This window comes from Cherax quadricarinatus, chromosome 25 (assembly GCF_038502225.1).
Source record: "Cherax quadricarinatus isolate ZL_2023a chromosome 25, ASM3850222v1, whole genome shotgun sequence".
NCBI classification, from domain to species: Eukaryota; Metazoa; Arthropoda; class Malacostraca; order Decapoda; family Parastacidae; genus Cherax; species Cherax quadricarinatus.
The window spans coordinates 30,977,703-31,003,933 of record NC_091316.1 but is presented as its reverse complement, the minus strand read 5'-3'; the positions used below and the strand labels follow the sequence as shown (position 1 = coordinate 31,003,933).

The window sequence follows — 26,231 nt, the reverse complement described above, 5'->3', positions numbered from 1 at the left end:
TATATTTACAGGTAATGAATTCCAGATTTTAGGGCCTTTTATGTGCATTGAGTTTTTGCATAGCGTGAGATGGACACGAGGAACATCAAAGAGTGATCTGTGCCTTGTGTTATGGTCATGTGTTCTGTTGAGGTTGGCAAGGAGATGTTTGAGGGGAGGGTTAATATCAGAGTTAAGTGTTCTATGTATGTAATAGGTGCAGTAATAAGTATGGATGTTTTGTATGGTGAGTAGGTTGAGTGTATTGAATATTGGTGGAGTGTGCTGCCTGTAGTGAGAATTTGTTATCATTCTAACTGCAGCCTTTTGTTGGGTAATTAGTGGTCTGAGATGGTTACTTGTTGTTGAGTCCCATGCACAAATTCCATAGGTGAGATAGGGGTAAATAAGAGAGTGATATAGGGCCAGGAGGGCTGACTGTGGAGCATAGTACCGTATCTTCGATAGTATGCCTACAGTCTTGGAAATTTTCTTAGAAATTTGTTGTATATGTGTATGAAATTTGAGTCTATTATCAAGGTGGATTCCTAAGAATTTTCCCTCTGTTAGCTTTGTGATAGGTGATCCGTTTATCATTATGTTAAGAGGGACATCTGTAGCTCTGTTACCAAACTGAATGAAGTAGGTTTTGTCAATGTTTAGTGTAAGTTTGTTAGTCCTCATCCAGGTAGATATTTTCTGTAATTCGGTATTTACAGTATTGGCTAGCGTGACTGGGCTCGGGTGAGAGAAGACGTATGTAGTGTCATCTGCAAATAGTGTGGGTTTGAGTAATTGCGAAGCATTTGGTAGGTCATTTATGTATAGGAGAAAGAGAAGAGGGCCAAGGACACTTCCCTGTGGGACACCAACTGTAATTGGTTGTGCAGAAGAGTTTGCCCCATTTGCGTACACATATTGGCTTCTGTTGCTGAGGTAAGACTTGAGGGAGTGCCTTCTAATACCATAGTGTGACAATTTTACGTGGAGCAAGTCATGGTCAACTGTATCAAAAGCTTTACGTAAGTCAATGAAGATCCCCAGTGGGACTTCTTTTTTTCTCTATTGCAGTGTATATATGTTCTAGCATGTGTATAATAGCATCATTAGTATTTTTATTAGGCCTGAATCCAAATTGGCAGGGGTTGAGTATGTTTTGGGAGATAAGGTAGGAGTAGATTCGTTTATGAATTAATTTTTCGAAGATTTTTGAGAGAGGGTGTAAGTTGGATATTGGCCTATAGTTATTCAACTCTGTTTGGTCTCCTCCTTTGTGGATCGGGGTGACCCTTGCTATTTTGAGTACTGTAGGGAAGGTGGAGGATTCAATGGATTTGTTAAAGAGTGTTGCAATGATTGGTGATAGCACTTGTGACACTTTTTTGTATATAAAGGGTGGTAAGGTATTTAAATCTCCTGCCTTGTTTTTTAGTGTGTTGATAATAAGGGAGACTTCGTATGGGTTAGTCGGAGCTAGGAACAGTGTGTTCGGGTAGTTGCCGGTGAGGTAGTCATTTGGTGGGGTATCTGAGCTTGGGATTTTATTGGCAAGGTTTTGTCCTATAGTGGAGAAGAAATCATTGAGTCTGTTTGCTGTTTCTGTTGGTGGGAGTTGGGGTTCATCTGATTTTGCTAATTTTATTTCGCTATTTCGTGATATCTTTTTTGTTCCCAGAATTTCTGATAGGGTTTTCCAGGTCTTTTTTATATCACCTCGCAAGTTGGATAATCTGTTCTCATAAAACAATTTTTTTGCCCTTCTTATCAGGCTGGTTAGGATTGACGAGTAACGTTTTGTTTGGTCTCTGGTTATGTGACCCATTCTGTACTGTTTTTCATATTGGTGTTTTGTATTTATGGATTTGAGAATGCTGGGTGTTAGCCAGGGACTGTTCAGTCTCTTAGCTGTCATCTGTTTAGTTTTTTTAGGGCAGTGCTTGTTATAGATGTATTGGGTCTTTTTTAGGCAGTGACACTGAGTCCTGATCTTGTGTACCGTACCACTGTTGAGTACACAAGGAATGTAAGGCAGTGACACTGAGTCCTGGCCTTGTGTACCGTACCACTGCTGAGTACACAATGACTGTAAGGCAGTGACACTGAGTCCTGACCTTGTGTACTGTACCACTGTTGAGTACACAAGGACTGTAGGGCCGTGGGGCTGAGTCCAGACCTTGTGTACTGTACCACTGTTGAGTACACAAGGACTGTAGGGCAGTGGGACTGATTCCAGACCTTGTGTACCGTACCACTGTTGAGTACACAAGGACTGTAGGGCAGTGACACTGAGTACTTACCTTGTGTACCGTACCACTGTTGAGTACACAACAACTGTAGGGCAGTGGGACTGAGTCCAGACCTTGTGTACCGTACCACTGTTGAGTACACAAGGACTGTAGGGCAGTGACACTGAGTCCTGACCTAGTGCACCATACCACTGTTGAGTACACAAGGACTGTAGGGCAGTGGCACTGAGTCCAGACCTTGTGTACCGTACCACTGTTGAGTACACAAGGACTGTAGGGCAGTGACACTGAGCCCTGACCTTGTGTACCTTACCACTGTTGAGTACACAAGGACTGTAGGGCAGTGACACTGAGTCCTGACCTTGTGTACCGTACCACTGTTGAGTACACAAGGACTGTAGGGCAGTGACACTGAGTCCTGACCTTGTGTACCGTACCACTGTTGAGTACACAAGGACTGTAGGGCAGTGACACTGAGTCCAGACCTTGTGTACCGTACCACTGTTGAGTACACAAGGACTGTAGGGCAGTGACACTGAGTCCTGACCTAGTGCACCATACCACTGTTGAGTACACAAGGACTGTAGGGGAGTGACACTGAGCCCTGACCTTGTGTACCTTACAACTGTTGAGTACACAAGGACTGTAGGGCAGTGACACTGAGTCCTGACCTAGTGCACCATACCACTGTTGAGTACACAAGGACTGTAGGGGAGTGACACTGAGTCCTGACCTTGTGTACCACTGTTGAGTACACAAGGACTGTAGGGCAGTGGCACTGAGTCGTGACCTTGTGTACCGTACCACTGTTGAGTACACAAGGACTGTAGGGCAGTGACACTGAGTGCTGACCTTGTGTACCGTACCACTGTTGAGTACACAAGGACTGTAGGGCAGTGACACTGAGTGCTGACCTTGTGTACCGTACCACTGTTGAGTACACAAGGACTGTAGGGCAGTGACACTGAGTCCAGACCTTGTGTACCGTACCACTGTTGAGTACACAAGGACTGGAGGACAGTGTGACTACCGGAATCCCACATTGGTTTATCAAATGTCATTGTATTATCAAGACTCCGCTTCCTCTCGCACATACAAGCACATACATTGATATTATAAATGCTCTTCTGTTCACCATAGAAGTTTCAACTCTAAGTGCACCTGTGGCTTAGCACTTTCATGAATGTCAACAACAGCAGCTGTATAAAAACTGAAAACGTCTCCCTAAAAATTCCAGACCTTCCTACAGATAAGTTCCCGTAGGGCGATAATTAAGTAATGTTGACAAAGACTGTCGACCATCTGCGAACAACAAGCAGTATTATTTTAACCCCTAAATGGACTAAAGGATGTATAATTTTCGTAGGATGGAGCATATAACGCGAGTGAGACAGCCCTCCTACCAGTCGCTCCTCCTCGCTCGTCAAGAATCCTACACGCAGCTTCACCAAGAATCCTACACGCAGCTTCACTAAGAGGTACATAGCTTCCCCAGACACTAACGTCGTCTTTTCAGAGGTGTTGTTATGCGTGTCTGGTCACCCGGTCCTGGTTGCTGACCACTAACGTGTGTCAGTGTTTATGCAGATTAAATAATGGGAAAATGCAAAACCCGCGGGGGTTATATAGCGTTAGGGAAATAGGCCGCCATCAAATTTAAACCATAGACAAAAAGAATGTTGGATGCAGATGTTTGCATCCAGAGTCCAGCTCCGGCAGCACCATGACGTGGCTACTGAGGTGTGTGAATGTTATGGCAGTCATTATAGTTCAACTCATATCCACAATAGTTTTATTGCTATTTTCATTATTATATTTTATTTTACTACCCTTACACTGAAGCAATTAAATCTTGTGATTGGCTTATGGAATTTTCTGATTTTCATTTGTGTTTTTCTCATTGTTTTTGTCCTTTATTTCAAATATTGACCCTATCGTGTTTATCTGTGTATTTGTATATCTTACACGGACCAGCTTCAGTTAGGTTTGCTTCCCTGGGTTTTAGTGTAGGCCTGCCTGAGGTGTGCGTCTGGGGGTGTGAGTGACAAGCCTCAGCCTGAGGTGTGCGTCTGGGGGTGTGAGTGACAAGCCTCAGCCTGAGGTGTGCGTCTGGGGGTGTGAGTGACAAGCCTCAGCTAGGTTTGTGTGCCGGGATGCGAATGAAAACTTTAGATTATGCAGCTGAAGCCGCTAGTTTATTATGTATCCCAAAGTGATCCTGTGAACGGTAACGCAAGAACATATGGCTACACAAAAGGCCTAGAAATTAGGCCCCAAAAGAATTAGCAGGTATATATCTGGATTTATATCTTAAAATTGTCTTATCTAGTGCAAGCATATTTAGAACATTTGCTTAGTATATCCAGTATTTAATTTCATTAATAAGATACCGTGGCTGACCACATAGGTTTTTATATTGTATATATTCCACAAAAAGGGGATAATTAAGTACACTGTGTACTGGGGTTTACCTGGAGTTTACTTGGAGAGGGTTGCGGGGGTAAACGCCCCCGCGGCCCGGTGTGAGACCAGGCCTCATGGTGGATCAGGGTCTGATCAACCAGGCTGTTACTGCTGGCCGCACGCAAGCTGACGTATGAACCACAGCCCGGTTGGTCAGGTAGTAACTTTAGGTGCCTGTCCAGTGCCTTCTTGAAGACAGCCAGGGGTCTATTGGTAATCCCCCTTATGTATGCTGGGAGGCAGTTGAACAGTCTTGGGCCCCGGACACTTATTGTGTTGTCTCTCAGTGTACTCGTGGCGCCCCTGCTTTTCACTGAGGAAATGTTGCATCTCCTGCCGAGTCTTTTGCTTTCATAGGGAGTGATTTTCGTGTTCAGGTTTGGTACCAATCCCTCCAAGGCGTGGCCACATTTAGCGTGATAATCATCTAGGAAGATACCCTAAACAACACGGATCAAAAACTTTACCTAGAAAGAATTAACTCTGTGGCACTTGTGGTATACTCAAGGAAAAAAGAAAAAAAAGAAGAGAAAGTGTAAACTAGAAATAGGGAGACGTTCTCCCTCTACAAGGTGAAGACGAAGAAACACAAGCTACTCAAAAGGGCCAGTCCATCTGAAATACGGAGGAGGTACTGGCTAGAGAAATAAAACAAATATAGAAATTAAGCTTAAAAAATCATATAGGAGCCAAGAAACACGGGAAGAACTTGAAACAATAAATGAAACTGAAAAAAAATGTATTTTCTTGTTCCAAATTTAGGGCTAAAACTACATCCAATATCGGGCCCTTGCTTAAGGGAGATGAGCCGTACACAGAAGACAACAAAGAAATGATTGAGATACTGAAGACTCAGTAAGACTCAGTAAGACTCGGTAAGACTCAGTAAGACTCAGTAAGACTCGGTAAGACTCAGTAAGACTCAGTAAGACTCAGTAAGACTCAGTAAGACTCAGTAAGACTCGGTAAGACTCAGTAAGACTCAGTAAGACTCAGTAAGACTCGGTAAGACTCGGTAAGACTCGGTAAGACTCAGTAAGACTCAGTAAGACTCAGTAAGACTCGGTAAGACTCAGTAAGACTCAGTAAGACTCGGTAAGACTCAGTAAGACTCAGTAAGACTCAGTAAGACTCAGTAAGACTCGGTAAGACTCAGTAAGACTCGGTAAGACTCAGTAAGACTCAGTAAGACTCAGTAAGACTCAGTAAGACTCAGTAAGACTCGGTAAGACTCAGTAAGACTCAGTAAGACTCAGTAAGACTCAGTAAGACTCGGTAAGACTCAGTAAGACTCAGTAAGACTCGGTAAGACTCAGTAAGACTCAGTAAGACTCAGTAAGACTCAGTAAGACTCGGTAAGACTCAGTAAGACTCAGTAAGACTCAGTAAGACTCAGTAAGACTCAGTAAGACTCAGTAAGACTCAGTAAGACTCGGTAAGACTCAGTAAGACTCAGTAAGACTCGGTAAGACTCAGTAAGACTCAGTAAGACTCAGTAAGACTCAGTAAGACTCGGTAAGACTCAGTAAGACTCAGTAAGACTCGGTAAGACTCAGTAAGACTCGGTAAGACTCAGTAAGACTCAGTAAGACTCGGTAAGACTCGGTAAGACTCAGTAAGACTCAGTAAGGATCAGTAAGACTCGGTAAGACTCAGTAAGACTCAGTAAGACTCAGTAAGGATCAGTAAGACTCGGTAAGACTCAGTAAGACTCAGTAAGACTCGGTAAGACTCAGTAAGACTCAGTAAGACTCAGTAAGACTCGGTAAGACTCAGTAAGACTCAGTAAGACTCAGTAAGACTCAGTAAGACTCGGTAAGACTCAGTAAGACTCAGTAAGGATCAGTAAGACTCGGTAAGACTCAGTAAGACTCGGTAAGACTCAGTAAGACTCAGTAAGACTCAGTAAGACTCGGTAAGACTCAGTAAGACTCAGTAAGGATCAGTAAGACTCGGTAAGACTCAGTAAGACTCGGTAAGACTCAGTAAGACTCGGTAAGACTCAGTAAGACTCAGTAAGACTCAGTAAGACTCAGTAAGACTCAGTAAGGATCAGTAAGACTCGGTAAGACTCAGTAAGACTCGGTAAGACTCAGTAAGACTCAGTAAGACTCAGTAAGACTCGGTAAGACTCAGTAAGACTCAGTAAGACTCAGTAAGACTCAGTAAGACTCGGTAAGACTCAGTAAGACTCAGTAAGACTCTTTAAGACTCTTTAAGACTCAGTAAGACTCAGTAAGACTCAGTAAGACTCAGTAAGACTCGGTAAGAGTCAGTAAGACTCAGTAAGACTCAGTAAGACTCAGTAAGACTCGGTAAGACTCAGTAAGACTCAGTAAGACTCGGTAAGACTCAGTAAGACTCAGTAAGACTCGGTAAGACTCAGTAAGACTCAGTAAGACTCAGTAAGACTCAGTAAGACTCAGTAAGACTCGGTAAGACTCAGTAAGACTCAGTAAGACTCGGTAAGACTCAGTAAGACTCAGTAAGACTCGGTAAGACTCAGTAAGACTCAGTAAGACTCAGTAAGACTCAGTAAGACTCGGTAAGACTCAGTAAGACTCAGTAAGACTCGGTAAGACTCAGTAAGACTCAGTAAGACTCGGTAAGACTCAGTAAGACTCAGTAAGACTCAGTAAGACTCAGTAAGACTCAGTAAGACTCGGTAAGACTCAGTAAGACTCGGTAAGACTCAGTAAGACTCGGTAAGACTCAGTAAGACTCAGTAAGACTCAGTAAGACTCACTAAGACTCGGTAAGACTCAGTAAGACTCGGTAAGACTCAGTAAGACTCAGTAAGACTCAGTAAGACTCAGTAAGACTCAGTAAGACTCGGTAAGACTCAGTAAGACTCGGTAAGACTCAGTAAGACTCAGTAAGACTCGGTAAGACTCAGTAAGACTCAGTAAGACTCAGTAAGACTCAGTAAGACTCGGTAAGACTCAGTAAGACTCAGTAAGACTCAGTAAGACTCGGTAAGACTCGGTAAGACTCAGTAAGACTCAGTAAGACTCGGTAAGACTCAGTAAGACTCAGTAAGACTCGGTAAGACTCAGTAAGACTCGGTAAGACTCAGTAAGACTCGGTAAGACTCAGTAAGACTCAGTAAGACTCAGTAAGACTCAGTAAGACTCAGTAAGACTCGGTAAGACTCAGTAAGACTCAGTAAGACTCAGTAAGACTCAGTAAGACTCGGTAAGACTCAGTAAGACTCAGTAAGACTCAGTAAGACTCAGTAAGACTCGGTAAGACTCAGTAAGACTCAGTAAGACTCAGTAAGACTCAGTAAGACTCAGTAAGACTCGGTAAGACTCAGTAAGACTCAGTAAGACTCAGTAAGACTCGGTAAGACTCAGTAAGACTCAGTAAGACTCGGTAAGACTCAGTAAGACTCAGTAAGACTCGGTAAGACCCAGTAAGACTCAGTAAGACTCAGTAAGACTCAGTAAGACTCGGTAAGACTCAGTAAGACTCGGTAAGACTCAGTAAGACTCAGTAAGACTCAGTAAGACTCGGTAAGACTCAGTAAGACTCAGCGTTTATTGAGCCGTTAATCAGACTAGTGGGTGATCATTTAAATGATTTTTTATGACCGAAACTCAAAATTTGGTTAAGTCAAAAATTTCTGATATAATCCTAATACCACAGGACTTCGAAAAAGTCCAGGCCCAGACTCATGGAACTCTGTGTTCATCACCTGCCTTAAATATTCCATGGAGAGGGACCATGGTCACAGGTACTTGTAGAAATAAAGGCATTATTATTATTATTATTATTATTATTATTATTATTATTATTATTATTATTATTATTATTATTATTATTATTATTATTATTATTATTATAACGTGTAATAACACACAAAATGCATCATAAAGGAATAGCAGAAAAAGTGGGTATGTGAATCTATAACTTCATAACAAACAGAGGCAAAGAGTAATAGTAAACAGAGTAAAGTCAGAGGCGGTTACAGTGAACAGTTCTGTTCGACAAGGTACAGTACTCGCTCCTATCCTATTCCTCTTTTCCTCATCCTCATATCTGACACAGACAGAGATTTAAGCCACAACATCGTGTCCTCCTTTGCTGATGATACCAGAATTTGCATGACAGTGCCATCTATTGAGGACACTGTATATCTCCATACAGACTTCAGAACAGGCTTCAGAAAACAATATGAAGTTCATTGAAGACAAATCTTAATTACTCTGCTGTCGATAACACGAGGAAATAAAAACTGGATCGGATTAAAAACAAATTCCAGCCACATAATAAAGCGAAAACCTAATGAGAAGGACCTGGAAGTGATAATGTCAGAGAATCTCACTTTCAAAGTTCCCACCAGCGTCTCTACCACATCTACTAGGAAAATGATAGGATTCCGGGGGCTAACACCCCCCAGAATGCTCTCCAGGTAGACTCAAAATTAGAGATGCTTTGCCAATGATGATTCTTCTCAAATCTTGTTTTCTCTAGGATGGAGTACTATTGTACAATAACGGCCCCTTCCAAGGCTTCTAAATTGTAGACCTGGAGAATATACTGAGAACTTTCACTACACGTATAAGTACTATGAAGCACCTCAATTACTGGTAACGGTTGAAGACCTGTACTCCTTGGAACACAGATGAGAAAAATGCAACATAATATACACTTGGAAAATCCTAGTCCCAAATCTTCACACTGAAATCACTCCCTACGAAAGCCAAAGACTCGGCAGGCGATGCAACATTCCCGCAGTGAAAAGCAGGGGTGTCCTGAGTAAACTAAGAGCAACACAATAAATTAAGTGTCTGGGGTCCAAGACTGTTCAAGTGCCTCCTAGCATACATAAGGGGGTTTCTAATAAGCCACTATCTGTCTTCAAGAGGGAGCTGGACAGACAACTAAAGTTAGTACCTGACTAGACGGACAGTGGTTCGTACGTCGGTTTGCGTGCGGCCGGCAATTACAGTCTGGTTGATCAGGCCCTGATCCACCGCTAGGCCTGGTCATGCTAGGGCCGCGGGGGCACTGACCCAGGTATGCCACGCTGTCAGAAGTACTTGTAACTAAGACTGATCCTGACTACTACACCATTTAGTTTATTTACCATAACAAGCTTCTCCGTGAAGGTATTTATCTACAATTCACAGTTGTTGAACTTCTCATGCTTCTGAATGTATATATATGACATTCACATGTATTTTTTACGTTCTTTTAGCATTATTACTAATTCTTGACACAGCTTTACAAAAACTTTATTCTGTATTTTTCTTCACGGTTTTTTCTTGGCTAATTTACAAACCTTTACAAGTAAGAGTTATTCATAGTGTAATGGAATCCTTAAGAATTGTTTACTAATTCCTTTTTCTGTTTTTTTTTTTAACATCAACCTGGGTTTCCAGGGACCATGTTGGTGGTCATATTGTGAATCGAGAGTCGTCCTGAGGACATAGTACTAATAATATTTAAATAGTGAAGCTTGGTATCATAAGTTAGGATAACTAACAATTCAGTTCGCAGTGTAGTAGTTCACCTCAACGTAGATTCTATAGTTGTTAACCGTCGAGGTGGTAAAAGTTCTCTGACAGTACACTCTCGTTCACATCCATCAGTGTACATAATTCGTAAGTGGGAGAGTGATGTTTTTATTGGTGGTGGTGGTGGTGGTGGTGGTGGTGGTGGTGATGATGGTAGTGGTGGTGGTGGTGGTGGTGATGGTGGTGATGGTGATGATGGTAGTGGTGGTGGTGGTGGTGGTGGTGGTGGTGGTGGTGATGATGGTAGTGGTGGTGGTGGTGGTGGTGGTGGTGGTGATGGTAGTGGTGGTGGTGGTGGTGGTGATGGTGGTGATGGTGATGATGGTAGTGGTGGTGGTGGTGGTGGTGGTGGTGATGGTGATGATGGTAGTGGTGGTGGTGGTGGTGGTGGTGGTGGTGGTGATGATGGTAGTGGTGGTGGTGGTGGTGGTGGTGGTGGTGATGGTAGTGGTGGTGGTGGTGGTGGTGATGATGGTAGTGGTGGTGGTGGTGGTGGTGGTGGTGGTGATGATGGTAGTGGTGGTGGTGGTGGTGGTGATGGTGGTGATGGTGTTGATGGTGGTGGTGGTGGTGGTGGTGGTGGTGGTGATGGTGATGATGGTAGTGGTGGTGGTGGTGGTGGTGGTGGTGGTGGTGGTGATGGTAGTGGTGGTGGTGGTGGTGGTGATGATGGTAGTGGTGGTGGTGGTGGTGGTGGTGGTGGTGGTGATGATGGTAGTGGTGGTGGTGGTGGTGGTGGTGATGGTAGTGGTGGTGATAGTGGTAGTGGTAGTTGGTGGTGATTATGATGGTGGTGGTGATGGTGGTGGTGGTGATTATGATGGTGGTGGTGACGGTGGTGGTGATGATTATGATGGTGGTAGTGGTGGTGGGATGTGATGGTGGTGGCGGTGAGGGTGGTGGTGGTGGTGGTGGTGATGGTGGTGGTGGTGATGGTGGTGGTGATGGTGGTGGTGATGATGGTAGTGGTCGTGGTGGTGGTGATGATGATGGCGGTAGTGGTGGTGATGGTAATGGTGGTGATAGTGGTAGTGGTAGTAGGTGGTGATTATGATGGTGGTGGTGGTGGTGGTGATTATGATGGTGGTGGTGATGGTGGTGATTATGATGGTGGTGGTGATGGTGGTGGAGGTGATTATGATGGTGATGGTGGTGATTATGATGGTGGTGGTGATGATTATGATGGTGGTGGTGATGGTGGTGGTGATGGTGGTGGTGGTGATTATGATGGTGGTGGTGGTGATTATGATAGTGGTGGTGATGGTGGTGGTGGTGATTATGATGGTGGTGGTGATGGTAGTGGTGGTGATTATGATGTTGGTGGTGGTGATTATGATAGTGGTGGTGATGGTGGTGGTGGTGATTATGATGGTGGTGGTGATGGTAGTGGTGGTGATTATGATGGTGGTGGTGATGGTGGTGGTGGTGATTATGATGGTGGTGGTGATGGTGGTGATTATGATGGTGGTGGTGGTGATGGTGGTGGTGGTGATTATGATGGTGATGGTGGTGATTATGATGGTGGTGGTGATGGTGGTGGTGGTGATTATGATGGTGGTGGTGATGGTGGTGGTGGTGATTATGATGGTGGTGGTGGTGATTATGATGGTGGTGGTGATGGTGGTGGTGGTGATTATGATGGTGGTGGTGGTGATTATGATAGTGGTGGTGATGGTGGTGGTGGTGATTATGATGGTGGTGGTGATGGTAGTGGTGGTGATTATGATGGTGGTGGTGATGGTGGTGGTGGTGATTATGATGGTGGTGGTGATGGTGGTGATTATGATGGTGGTGGTGGTGATGGTGGTGGTGGTGATTATGATGGTGATGGTGGTGATTATGATAGTGGTGGTGATGGTGGTGGTGGTGATTATGATGGTGGTTTTGATGGTGGTGGTGGTGATTATGATGGTGGTGGTGATGATTATGATTGTGGTGGTGATGGTGGTGGTGGTGATTATGATGGTGGTGGTGATGGTGGTGGTGGTGATTATGATGGTGGTGGTGATGATTATGATGGTGGTGGTGATGGTGGTGGTGGTGATTATGATGGTGGTGGTGATGATTATGACTGTGGTGGTGATGGTGGTGGTGGTGATTATGATGGTGGTTTTGATGGTGGTGGTGGTGATTATGATGGTGGTGGTGATGATTATGATGGTGGTGGTGATGATTATGATGGTGGTGGTGATGGTGGTGGTGGTGATTATGATGGTGGTGGTGATGATTATGATGGTGGTGGTGATGGTGGTGATTATGATGGTGGTGGTGATGATTATGATTGTGGTGGTGATGGTGGTGGTGGTGATTATGATGGTGGTGGTGATGGTGGTGGTGGTGATTATGATGGTGGTGGTGATTATGATGGTGGTTTTGATGGTGGTGGTGGTGATTATGATGGTGGTGGTGATGATTATGATTGTGGTGGTGATGGTGGTGGTGGTGATTATGATGGTGGTTTTGATGGTGGTGGTGGTGATTATGATGGTGGTGGTGATGATTATGATTGTGGTGGTGATGGTGGTGGTGGTGATTATGATGGTGGTGGTGATGGTGGTGGTGGTGATTATGATGGTGGTGGTGATTATGATGGTGGTTTTGATGGTAGTGGTGGTGATTATGATGGTGGTGGTGATGATTATGATTGTGGTGGTGATGGTGGTGGTGGTGATTATGATGGTGGTGGTGATGGTGGTGGTGGTGATTATGATGGTCGTGGTGATGATTATGATGGTGGTGGTGATGGTGGTGGTGGTGATTATGATGGTGGTGGTGATGGTGATTATGATGGTGGTGGTGATGGTGGTGGTGGTGGTGGTGGTGGTAAGGGTTTTGGTGGTGATTATGATGGTGGTGGTGATGGTGGTGGTGGTGATTATGATGGTGGTTGTGGAAAATATTTTAATTTTCCGAAGCTGTAGTGCCTAATAGGTGTTCAATGTGTTGATTTGGGTCAAAAAATGTATTTGAAAATAGAATAGAACCAACAGGGTTCCCTCTGCACCTGCGTGGATGTGCGGGGGGAGAGGTCGAGATGGGGCATTGGGGGCGGGAGTGTTTGGAATGGAGTTAAGAGGCTGTGAAAACATGGGACCAGGAAATTGGCGTTTACGGCTGTTACAAAAAACGCGATTCTAAAAGCTTAGAGATCTCCAGTGAATACTAGAAAGGACTGCCCTTCTAGCATCCAGCCTGTTACTGGGTTTTCGTAACAAGTAGTCAGTATCCTTGTCCAATTATACATTAGAATTCAGTATGATTCAATAGTGCTTCAGGATTACAACTGGTAGGCTACTAACTAGAGAAATTAAAATTTAATAAATTTATTAGTCATTAAGTCTAGGCGTATATCAAATTAAATTAAATTAATCACAGTAATTAAAATAATATTACTTCTCTCGTGTACAATATTATTGTGCCGAAAGCACATATCACATTTATAATTCTTAAGTACCGTCTGGTACATTAACATTTAATAAGATATTACAAATATGTACAATTAAGTTTGTGTATGTGTGTAAGTGGCCCGGTGGCCTGGTGGCTAAAAGCTCCCGCTTCACACACGGAGGGCCCGGGTTCGATTCCCGGCGGGTGGAAACATTTCGACACGTTTCCTTACACCTGTTGTCCTGTTCACCTAGCAGCAAATAGGTACCTGGGTGTTAGTCGACTGGTGTGGGTCGCATCCTGGGGGACAAGATTAACGACCCCAATGGAAATAAGTTAGACAGTCCTCGATGACGCACTGACTTTCTTGGGTTATCCTGGGTGGCTAACCCTCCGGGGTTAAAAATCCGAACGAAATCTTATCTTATCTTATCTTAAGTAGTTTGCTATGTCTCAAGACTCGACTAGACTTAAACAAGTGACTGACAAAGTCCTCACAAACTAACTTCTTGACCAACTGGCAATCAGAACAGTCTGCTTGAACAACAAAAAGAATGCTAAGCCCAATAGCAATATAACAAGCAACTGCAACACAGAATCAGGAACAAGGAGATAATATAACGACACTAAGTAGGGACCATCAGCAGATCCTCCACAAGAGTCACAAAACTCCCATACTACTGAATTTAAGTTCAGCATAAGAAAATCCCCGACTGTGATAATACACATATACCAGTACAGGTTAGGTCAGAAGCTACAGCTCAGGACCTGAGTTACTCAGAGTGTCTATGAGACACACAACCTCAGTACAATGTCGAAAATCACTAAGTCTATACAATGTTCTGTGAACAGTTTTCTACAGAACTAACAAGAATAATGAGACAGACAATCTGTCCAACCAACGAGAGAGTCTAGACCAGACTGAATACTTCAGGCGAGGTGAGGACACCCCCCCTCGATCACGTGATAGCTCCGTGGACAGCTGTAGCACAAACAGAAGCCGGCAGGGAAACGAGCAAAGAGCGATAATTACAGTAGTTAGACAATCAAGACTTGAACTGAGCACATAATATGGTACATCCTACCTAACAACATAACTAAGTCAAATAATAATATAAAGTAATATATTTACGATTTAGCTATTATCGCAAACTTAAGCAATATAAAATTATATGAAAAGGTAATATACATTACATTCATAATCATAATATACATTATATATATTGCAACCCATTCAGGGGTTGCAACAACGGCTGCCTAAGGATTAATATAGGCCTCACTTCATAATAGGAAGTGTCGTAACTGTTCCTGGTGAAGAGTGAGGGAACGTGATGGGACCACCGTAATAAAGTGGTAAAATTAGTGAATAATTGTGGGACCGGTGGTGACTGGTGTGCCGCCATGGAGTGTGTCCAGGGGAAAATACCTGTGATTTAATCCTCACTCATCGGTCTCAGATCTTAATGGAGTGACCTCTAATGTGTATAATAATTATGAGACATTAAATCGTCTTGTGAATTGTAATGTAATCAGTGATAATAACCAGGGCCGGATTACTGCATAGGCAAACTAGGTATTTGCCTAGGGCCCCGCGCATATGGGGGCCCCGCGGTCCAAGGGGTTCAGGGGCTCATCCAAGACTGTGCACATGGTGCAAGTGCAAAGGGGTCCCTACCTAAAAAGTTCAAGTGTTTGGAGAGTAAAATTGATTTTTAAAAATTAACCAAACAAAAATAAATAATTAAATAAAATAAAATAAAAATAAACAAACCTAACCATAGATGCAACACTCAACGCGCCTTTGTTTATATCAGAACAGCTGTGTTTTCCCACTAATGGGTGAGTATGGGAGATTCCTCTCCAATTTTCTGTAGTAATTACACGTTATCTAGACTTGTACTGTGACAAATTAACTGAAGTGTTGTTGATAGACATTGATGTGTATGGATAAATGTTTATTTTCGCCTCTAAATGTTAAGGGAGGTACCTGATAGGGTTACTTGACCAGTAAAGACGCATGGACCAGTAAAGACGCATTTTTGGTAAAAACACTATAAAGAAAAACCTAAAAACGCAAACTGACTTCCGTTTGTAGGTTTTAAAAGCACTTTGTCCTGTCTTTAAGTCTTTATCATTTCAATAACAGATCTCAATTGATTGATGTTCTACATCACTTCCGTCGCAAATGCTTAGTTTTCAAGTTGCGACGGAAGTGATGTAGAACATCAATTAATTTACTACATATTTCCCCAGAAACACATAAGCCACATCAGAAAATCGTTGGTTGGGTGAAACTGAAAATTGTCCCTGCATTCTTTAATTCTCATGTCCTTATCTATGGTGGTAGGCCATATATCATGCAAAACATAATGATTAGTTTAGTTATGAAAATGGTAATATAAATACCATTGTGCATTGTTCTTGGACTCAGTATGATCTCTGTTTAAGTAAATTGGAGATCAAGGAGGATGAATTAGTAAAATATTCGTAGCCAAAATCACTAACCTAATCTATGGTAAAATTTCTGTATATGACTTCTTTCTGGTAACGTTTTGAATTTTTAGATGCGCAGCCAGAGGAAAGGGGGCTACAAGGGCCATATCCCCTAAATTGACAGAAAAAAAAATTAATAATAATTAAAAAAATAATAATAATTGATAATGAAAAATTTGTATTTGCATGATTACAGACAGTGATACATCCTCATTATGGCATCTCGTGAACGTGGTGTTGGACGTTCTTATGCGAGTGGGTCACAGGAACATGAAAACAGCACCACTCACAGGAGCTGCATTTTAGCCAGTGTATTTCGTGCACAGAAAAAAGGCTTATTGGATTCTCATTTGGAAAATCAAACTGAAAAAGAGTGCACTTATTGGAGAAAAGTTCTAGAAAGAGTTGTTGCTGTTGTAAAATTCTTAGCTCTAAGAGGACTTGCTTTCCGTGGAGAAAATGAGGTTTTTGGTTCGGAAAACAATGGCAATTTCCTAGGGATCATAGAACTGTTAGCACAATTCGATCCATTCTTAGCAAATCATGTGTCACGCCTTGGGAATGCAGGAAGAGGCACTGTATCTTACATGTCATCTACTATATGCAATGAATTTATAGAACTGATGACTAAGAAGGCCCTCAATAACATCATAGCAGCTGTGAAAACTGCAAAATACTTTGCAATAAGTGTAGATTCAACACCAGATATTTCACATACAGATCAATTGACATTCATTGTTCGCTTTGTCGACTCCAGTGGTAAGCATGTAGAGCGCTTTATAAAATTCATTCCTCTTTCAGGCCATGATGGAGAAACAATGATGAATGTAGTACTGGATACTCTGCTTGAACATGATCTCTCTATTATGGATTGCCGTGGCCAGAGCTACGACAATGCAAGTAACATGTCGGGTAAATATAATGGATTGCAAGCCCTTATCAAGCAAATCAACCCACTTGCTGAATATGTGCCCTGCTCAGCACATTCTCTTAATCTTGTTGGGTCATGTGCTGCGGAGTATTGTGTCGCTGCAGTTTCATTTTTTGGACTTTTACAAGCACTCTTTAATTTTTTCTCTGCTTCAACGCATCGGTGGAGTATACTCAAGTCAACTATTCATGGAGATGTCATCAAATCATTATCAACAACAAGGTGGTCAGCGCAGCATGATGCAACACATGCTTTGAAAGACAGCTTTGCTGAAATACGTTCTGCTTTGATCCAAATAGCAGAGGATGAAGACCAGACAGCAACTACAAGAAGCGAAGCAGCCAGCTTAGCATCAAAATTGGAAGATTTTGAATTGGCCTTACTCTGTGTGCTTTGTGACTGTATACTGGAACGGTTAAATGCCACGAACAAGACACTTCAGAAAATTGAAATTGAAATGGCTACTTGTGCTAACCTCTATGCAGGCTTAGTGGAATTTGTAAGCTCACTTCGCAATGATGAAGCTTTTGAAATGTTTGAAGAGAAAGCTAAACTGCTGGTGAAAGACTACAGTTACCGGGCTGATCATCAGCGGTCAAGGAAGAGGAAACGCAATTTTGAAGAGCCAGACAATGAAATTGTGTTGCTACCAAGGCAGAAATGTAAGACAGCTACATACTTCGTCATTCTGGATTCACTGATTACAGAATTGGTGAAAAGAAAAGAAATCTACCAGAATCTCAATGACAAGTTTGGATTTCTGTTCAAAATTACTACTATGCCAGATGCAGAATTGAGAGAAGCTGCATTAAAGTTGCAACAACACCTTTCAGCAGATGTTCAGGACACATTTGTTGAAGAAATAGTTCATTTTTCTGGGTATATGAATCAGATTAAAGTTCCACCTGAAAAATGTGCGCCCTCAGCTGCTTTAAAACATTTAGGAAATGCAGGTATCTCAGAAACCTTCCCTAATGTTGACATAGTGTATCGCCTTTACCTAACACTTCCAGCTACTAACTGTGAAGGAGAACGTTCATTTTCTGTTTTGAAAAGAGTGAAAAACCAGCTCCGTTCAACAATGAGCCAAGACAAATTGTGTAACCTAGCCTTGTTGACCATTGAGTCTGATCTAACAAGAAATATTGATTTTCAGAATATAATTGATGATTTTGCCAATATGAAATCCAGAAAAAAGTTTATTTAAGAAGTGCCTGTGAATATAAACAATTCTTTACTTGCTTGAGTTTATATGATTTGATAGTCTTATGCATGATGCAATGATAACAATAATGGTCAGTGATTTATAAAGGGAATAATAGTGCTGTAGTGGTTATGCTGAATATAATAGGTACATGATGTCACTACTTTAATAGCCTAATCTAGTAATACTATGCTGTCTTGAGTTTATTCTCTTTAAAATGCATGATTTAACAAGATAGTTATAATGGCTGTTGGTAAATTGTTTTGGTTGTCTTGATGTACTTTCCCTATTAAATTTAATCTAAATAGCCAGAATGTATTTAATTAGACCTTAAACAGGCTCACACCGACCCCCCCCCCCCCACCCACCCACAAGCTGGAAGGGGTCGCTTCGCTTACCCGTAACTCAAAGGGGCCCCGCCAATCTGAATAGCCTAGGGCCCGGAGACTTCTTAATCCGGCCCTGATAATAACACTAAGTTAAGAGAATGCGTGAAGTGAAATAAGTCGCCTTGCTTCGAGTGAACACCTTAGGCCTCGTGGTTCCTGTCCCGAGGATAGTGAAGTTTTTATGGAGTCATGACTTGTAAACTGGGACAAACCATCGAATACCTCGTCCTGCTGGAATAAGAACTGTGTCGGTGTAGCAGGACATCGAAATGAGATGGTGAATGGAGGAAATAAGGAGTATCAATCACCAACAGTTAAGTAACCCTTCTAGTTATAGCAGACTGATACTGGCCAGTTAGGTATGTTGTAATTGGATAGGTAATGGGTGATCCAGCTACACCAAGTGACCACCAGAGAATATCTGGTAAGTGGTGGGATTATGTACAAGTATTTTTCCTTGATGGATATATCCATGTGTAACCTACCCCCCCCCCTATATTCAGTTAAACTAATATAATCTATACAGTCCACAATTAATTAGTAACGCCGGACTTGTGGGTGCTATCCAATTTATACTGGTCTCGGATAGATATGGATAAGATTGTGAGGGTCGAGGGGCCACCTGCAGTGACCAGGGGTGGTTAAGTTTTCACACATGTCTACACGGGTGACTACGGTAAACAATATAGTTGTTGTCTCCCAATGAGATTACTCGTATGCATGTAATGACGAGGTACATACAGGTAACCACCCCTATAAAATTTACCATAGTGGTGGTGATGGTGGTGGTGGTGATTATGATGGTGGTGGTGATGGTGGTGGTGATTATGATGGTGGTGGTGATGGTGGTGGTGATGGTGGTGGTGATGGTGGTGGTGGTGATGAGTAGTGGACTTTTATCTCAGCGCCTCGGAAGTAACACCTAGGTGTTACTTCCGGTCGCCTCCCCACTTCCGGTCACCCACTTCCGGTCACCCATTTCCGCCCCTTCACTTCCCGTCCCGCACCAGCACTCCCCGCGCCCGCACACCCTCCCGCGCCGCCACTGCTGCGCCTTCTGCTGCGTCCCCCGGATCGCCCCCCGCTCCTCGAATTTTTTTTCGAATTTCATTTTTGTTTTGCTTTACCCCTATGGTAAGACTTTCCCTTGTCCCCAACCTAAGATAAAATTTTACCCACTTTTCGAGAATGACACCAAATTTTTTTTCGAATTTTGACTTCACCCTCCAATTCCTCGGATCAAGACCTCCGTCTCCATCTCACTCAAACCTCCCACCATCCACTTCCATCTCCCCAGAATCCCTGCTTCCCCTCCTCGGATCAAGATCACCATCCCCCATACCCTCTAAACCCAATATTTCCTGCTCCATCTCCTTGGATCATGATTTACTCTCCACTTCCTCGGATCAAGACCTCCCACTCCATCTCCCAACCCCTCACTCCCCAGACATTGGCTTGGACCTGCCTCGCATGGGTCAGGAGGTCTCCCCCTTGGAGAATACATGTTGAAACAAGTGAGGTGTGACGTCACACCCCACCTGTTTCCACAGTGGTCAGTGACGTCACGTGATAACAATACATGACGTCATGAATGGTTATCACGTGATGGGATATGGGGAATTATCTTGTTGACACAGGTCAACAAGATAATTCCCCATATCCCATCACCCATGCCCTCTAAACCCATTATTCCTGCTCCATCTCCATGGATCAAGATTTACCCTCCACTTCCTCGGATCGAGACCTCCCTCTCCATCTCACATCTTCCACCATCCACTCCCATCTTCTCAAAATCCCTGTTTCACTTCCTCGAATCAAGATCACCCTCCACATCTCTCATCACCCATACCCTGTAAGCCCAACATTCCTGCTCTATCTCCTTAGATCAAGATCACCCTCGCAGCACCTCACTCCCCCTCACTCATAACCCACATTATTGCACCATGCTGTACAAATCCACCCAACAACTCATCACATTCACCAACTCTACCAAACCTACACACGAAAATCACTCCCAATGAAAGTAAAAGACTCGGCAGGAGATGCAACATTCCCCCGATGAAAAGCAGGGGCGCCACGAGTACACTGAGAGACAACACAATAAGTATCCAGGGTCCAAGACTGTTCAATTGCCTCCCAGCATACATAAGGGGGATTACCAATAGACTCCTGGCTGTATTCAAGAAGGCACTGGACAAGCACCAGCCGGGCTGTGGTTCATACGTCAGCTTACGCGCGGCCAGCAGTAAAAGCCTGGTTGATCAGACCCTGATCCACCATGAGGCCTGGTCTCAGACCGCGCCGCGGGGGCGTTGACCCCCGAAACCCTCTCCAGGTAAACACACACACACACACACGCGGGGCCAGGAGCTCGGACTCGACCCCCGCAACCTCAACTAGGTCAGTACACACACACACACACACACACACACACACACACACACACACACACACACACACACACACACACACACACACACACACACAAAACACCTAACAACATCCCTAACAACAATATTCAATACATCTATCGAAACAGGGAGATTGCCTGAGGCATGGAAGACAGCAAAAGTAGTTCCAATCTTTAAAAAAGGAGACAGACATGAAGCATTAAACTACAGACCAGTGTCACTGACATGTATAGTATGCAAAGTCATGGAGAAGATTATCAGGAGAAGAGTGGTGGAACTCCTAGAAAGGAATGATCTCATCAACAGCAGCCAACATGGTTTCAGGGAGGGGAAATCCTGTGTAACAAACCTACTGGAGTTCTATGACAGGTTGACAGCAGTAAGACAAGAGAGAGAGGGGGTGGGTGGATTGCATTTTCTTGGACTGCAAGAAGACGTTTGACACAGTTCCACACAAGAGATTAGTGCAAAAACTGGAGGACCAAGCAGGGATAACAGGGAAGGCACTACAATGGATCAGGGTATACTTGTCAGGAAGACAGCAGCGAGTCATGGTACGTGGCGAGGTGTCGGAGTGGGCACCAGTGACCAGCGGGGAATAGACTCCGAAGTGTCCCTGTTTGCAGATGACGTGAAGTTGATGAGAAGAATTCATTCGATCGAAGACCATGCAGAACTACAAAGGGATCTGGACAGGCTGCAGACCTGGTTCAGCAATTGGCTCCTGGAGTTCAATCCCACTAAGTGCAAAGTCATGAAGATTGAGGAAGGGCAAAGAAGACCACAGACGGAGTACCGTCTAGGGGGCCAGAGACTACAAACCTCACTCAAGGAAAAAGATCCTCGGGTGAGTATAACACCAGGCACATCTCCTGAAGCGCACAGCAACCAAATAACGGCTGCAGCATATGGGCGCCTAGCAAACCTCAGAACAGCATTCCAACATCTTAATAAGGAATCGTTCAGGACCCTGTACACCGTGTACGTTAGGCCCATATTGGAGTATGCGGCACCAGTTTGGAACTCACACCTAGCCAAGCACGTAAAGAAACTAGAGAAAGTGCAAAGGTTTGCAACAAGACTAGTCCTAGAGCTAAGAGGTATGTCCTACGAGCAGAGGTTAAGGGAAATCAACCTGACGACACTGGAGGACAGGAGAGATAGTGGGGACATGATAACGACATACAAAATACTGAGAGGAATTGACAAGGTGGACAAAGACAGGATGTTCCAGAGATTGGACACAGTAACAATGGGACACAGTTGGAAGTTGAAGTCACAGATGAATCACAGGGATGTTAGGAAGTATTTCTTCAGCCACAGAGTAGTCAGAAAGTGGAATAGTTTGGGAACTGAAGTAGTGGAGGCAGGATCCATACATAGCTTTAAGCAGAGGTATGATAAAGCTCACGGTACAGGGAGAGTGACCAAGTAGCGACCAGTGAAGAGGCGGGGCCAGGAGCTTGGACTTGACACCTGCAACATCAACTAGGTGAGTACAACTAGGTGATTACATCGGTCTGACTACACTGGAGGATAGGAGCATCAGTGGAGACATGATAACGACATACAAAATACTGCATGGAATAGACAAGGTGGACAGAGACAGGATGTTCCAGAGATGGGACACAGAAACAAGGGGTCACAATTGGAAGCTGAAGGCTCAGATGAATCAAAGGGATGTTAGGAAGTATTTCTTCAGTCATAAAGTAGTTAGGAAGTGGAATAGTCTGGCAAGCGATGTTGTGGAGGCAGGAACTATACATAGTTTTAAGACGAGGTATGATAAAGCTTATGGACAGGGCGAGGGAGGACCTAGTAGCGGTCGGTGAAGAGGCGGGGCCAGGAGCTGAGTCTCGACCCCTGCAACCACAATTAGATGAATTAGGTGAGTACACAAACACACACACACACACACACACACACACACACACACACACACACACACACACACACACACACACACACACCACCATCACCACCACCACCACCACCACCACCAAGTGCTGGACACAGTACACACAACCGAGGAAGAAGTGAAGAGGCTTCTGAGTGAGCTAGATACCTCAAAGGCAATGGGGCCGGATAACATCTCTCCATGGGTCCTGAGAGAGGGAGCAGAGGCGCTATGTGTACCCCTAACAACAATATTCAATACATCTATCGAAACAGGGAGATTGCCTGAGGCATGGAAGATAACAAATGTAGTCCCAATCTTTAAAAAAAAGAGACAGACATGAAGCACTAAACTCAAACCTCCCAGTGTCTGTATAGTATGCAAAGTCATGGAGAAGATTATCAGGAGAAGAGTGGTGGAACACCTAGAAACGAATGATCTCATCAACAGCAGCCAAAATGGTTTCAGAGACAGGAAATACTGTGTCACAAATGTACTGGAATTCTATGACATGGTGACAGCAGTAAGACATGAGAGAGAGGGGTGGGTGGATTGCATTTTCTTGGACTGCAAGAAGGCGTTTGACACAGTTCCACACAAGAGATTAGTGCAAAAACTGGAGGACCAAGCAGGGATAAAAGGGAAGGCACTACAATTGATCAGGGAATACTTGTCAGGAAGACAGCAGCGAGTCATGGTATGTGGCGAGGTGTCAGAGTGGGGGCCTGTGACCAGCAGGGTCCCACAGGGGTCAGTCCTAGGACCAGTGCTGTTTCTGGTATTTGTGAAAGACATAACGGAAGGAATAGACTCTGAGGTGTCCCTGTTTGCAGATAACGTGAAGTTGACGAGAAGAATTCATTCGATCAAATACCAGGCAGAACTACGAAGGGATCTGGACAGGCTGCAGACCTGGTCCAACAATTGGCTCCTGGAGTTCAATCCCACCAAGTGCAAAGTCATGAAGATTGGGGAAGGGCAAAGAAGACCGCAGATGGAGTACAGTCTAGGGGGCCAGAGACTACAAACCTCACTCAAGAAAAAAGATCTTGGGGTGAGTATAACACCAGGCACATCTGAAGTGCACATCAACCAAATAATTGCTGCAGCATATGGGCGCCTAGCAAACCTCAGAACAGCATTCCGACATCTTAATAAGGAATCGTTTAGGACCCTGTACAACGTGTATGTAAGGCCCATATTGGAGTATGCGGCACCAGTTTGGAACCCACACCTAGCCAAGCACGTAAAGAAACTAGAGAAAGTGCGAAGGTTTGCAACAAAACTAGTCCCAGAGCTAAGGGGTATGTCCTACGAGGAGAGGTTAAGGGAAATCGACCTGACGACACTGGAGGACAGGAGAGATAGGGGGGACATGATAACGACATACAAAATACTGAGAGGAATTGAAAAGGTGGACAAAGGCAGGATGTTCCAGAGATTGGACACAACAACAAGGGGACACAGTTGGAAGGTGAAGACACAGATGAATCACAGGGATGTTAGGAAGTATTTCTTCAGCCATAGAGTAGTCAGGAAGTGGAATAGTTTGGGAAGAGATGTAGTGGAGGCAGGATCCATACATAGCTTTAGGCAGAGGTATGATAAAGCTCACGGTTCAGAGAGAGTGACCTAGTAGCATCCAGTGAAGAGGTGGGGCCAAGAGCTAGGACTCGACCCCTGCAACCTCAACTAGGTGAGTACAACTAGGTGAGTACACACACACACACACACACACACACACACACGCACACACACACACACACACACACACGCACACACACACACACACACAGTAGTGGGTCACAAGCGCCAGGCTCTGAGAATCTTTGTGTTTTCAGGGCGTGCTCTAGCAGCTAGGAGCAACCAGTGTTAGTGACGACGTCATTGAACAACCCTACAAGTGATAACCAAAGATATTAGTTATAAAAATAAAGAAAAGACGAGAGGAAGCTTAAAATTATACAACAAAATTTCGAAATGCTAGTTCATTAGAGGCCTAGTAGGCACTTTTTGCCACACAGTTACAAATATACAAAGTACAATGCGAGTGACTAAAGACAAAAGATAAAAAAGAATTAAGAGAGGATGGTTAACGAGAATCTGTGAGGTAGCATACAGCGAGTGTGAACAAGCAAGCGAGAAAGGGAATATATATATATATATATATATATATATATATATATATATATATATATATATATATATATATATATATATATATATATATATATATATATATATATAACCAGAGAAGGTGGCAGCAGTAGGCCTGCAGGAAGTAGTGCCGCCATAACAGGTTGGGTATTGTGGAAATTTATTTGGTTCAATAGTTCCACAGGACAGATACGGCGTACGAAGATCCCAACATGTCACGGATAAACAGCTGGGTTGGGTGGCCCTTACACCCAACCAAAACACACACACACACACACACACACCCGGGTTGGCGAAGGTGGTTGGAAGGTACTTCATAATTGATAGATTTACCCTTCAGGGAAGAAGTAGGTAGTTTATACTGTTAGTACACTAATATTAGGATTATTGAGGCAACTGTAGATAATAATAATGTAGACCTAAGACCTTAATGTAGGTAGTAAATAGGCCGATAATGTAGGCAAATGCTAGGTTATGTTAGCCAGGGAGAACTGGCAGCCCAAGTTTGAATGCTGGGCATGGGGTTTGAGACCACAGTGCCCTTTCTTCTAAGACTAGAAACCATCTGATCAAGTGCCGTTATCAGCAGGCGGTGCCCCCATGTGTCTTCACATACTAGACCTGGGGAAATCTGGTGGAGGCACCTCGACGTACCATAGATGACCTCCTGCGTCAAGCCCATACAGTAAGACGAGACCTCCCTTTTTTCTACTCGATCCTGGCCAGTGTCTGGGGAAAATTGTGAGTGAGTCGTGCTGTGGCCTTTGTGCAGCCGGCAGTTCATGACCAGTATGTACCAGCATCTCTTGTCACCCTAGAAGCTAGTGTCACTCTCTGCATAGTTAGCATAGGGGATACACACCCCCTTGGAAACAGAAATTTCTGAGGTGCAGGCAGATCGCTAATATCGACTGAATATTACAGAAATTAAGGCTCCCGGTTGCATGTGGTTCTGAGGGGAAGTCCACAGGGACTAAAGCTTAGGGAAGTTGAAGACCGAAACATATTCTCCAACACCAAGTAAGTTAGTCCTTTATACGTGCATGCAGGCAAGATTTCTTGCAACATCAGTCATTTATGAAAATCTGTTCTATAAGCCACTTGTGAGGCTGAGGTACCGACCTCAGGGCTCAGTGTCAACAGAGCTTGCCA

General features: G+C 43.8%; 1 protein-coding gene across 1 annotated transcript in view; it reads left to right on the top strand.

Moving 5' to 3' along the window:
* Positions 1–3,601: 3,601 nt before the first annotated feature.
* The window catches only part of LOC128689999 (anti-lipopolysaccharide factor), a 94,841-nt gene continuing 72,211 nt past the window's right edge, over positions 3,602–26,231 (top strand). The window contains exon 1 of the mRNA XM_053778474.2: positions 3,602–3,703. The gene's annotated coding sequence lies outside the window, so the exon portion shown is untranslated. The remainder of the gene's footprint in view (positions 3,704–26,231) is intronic.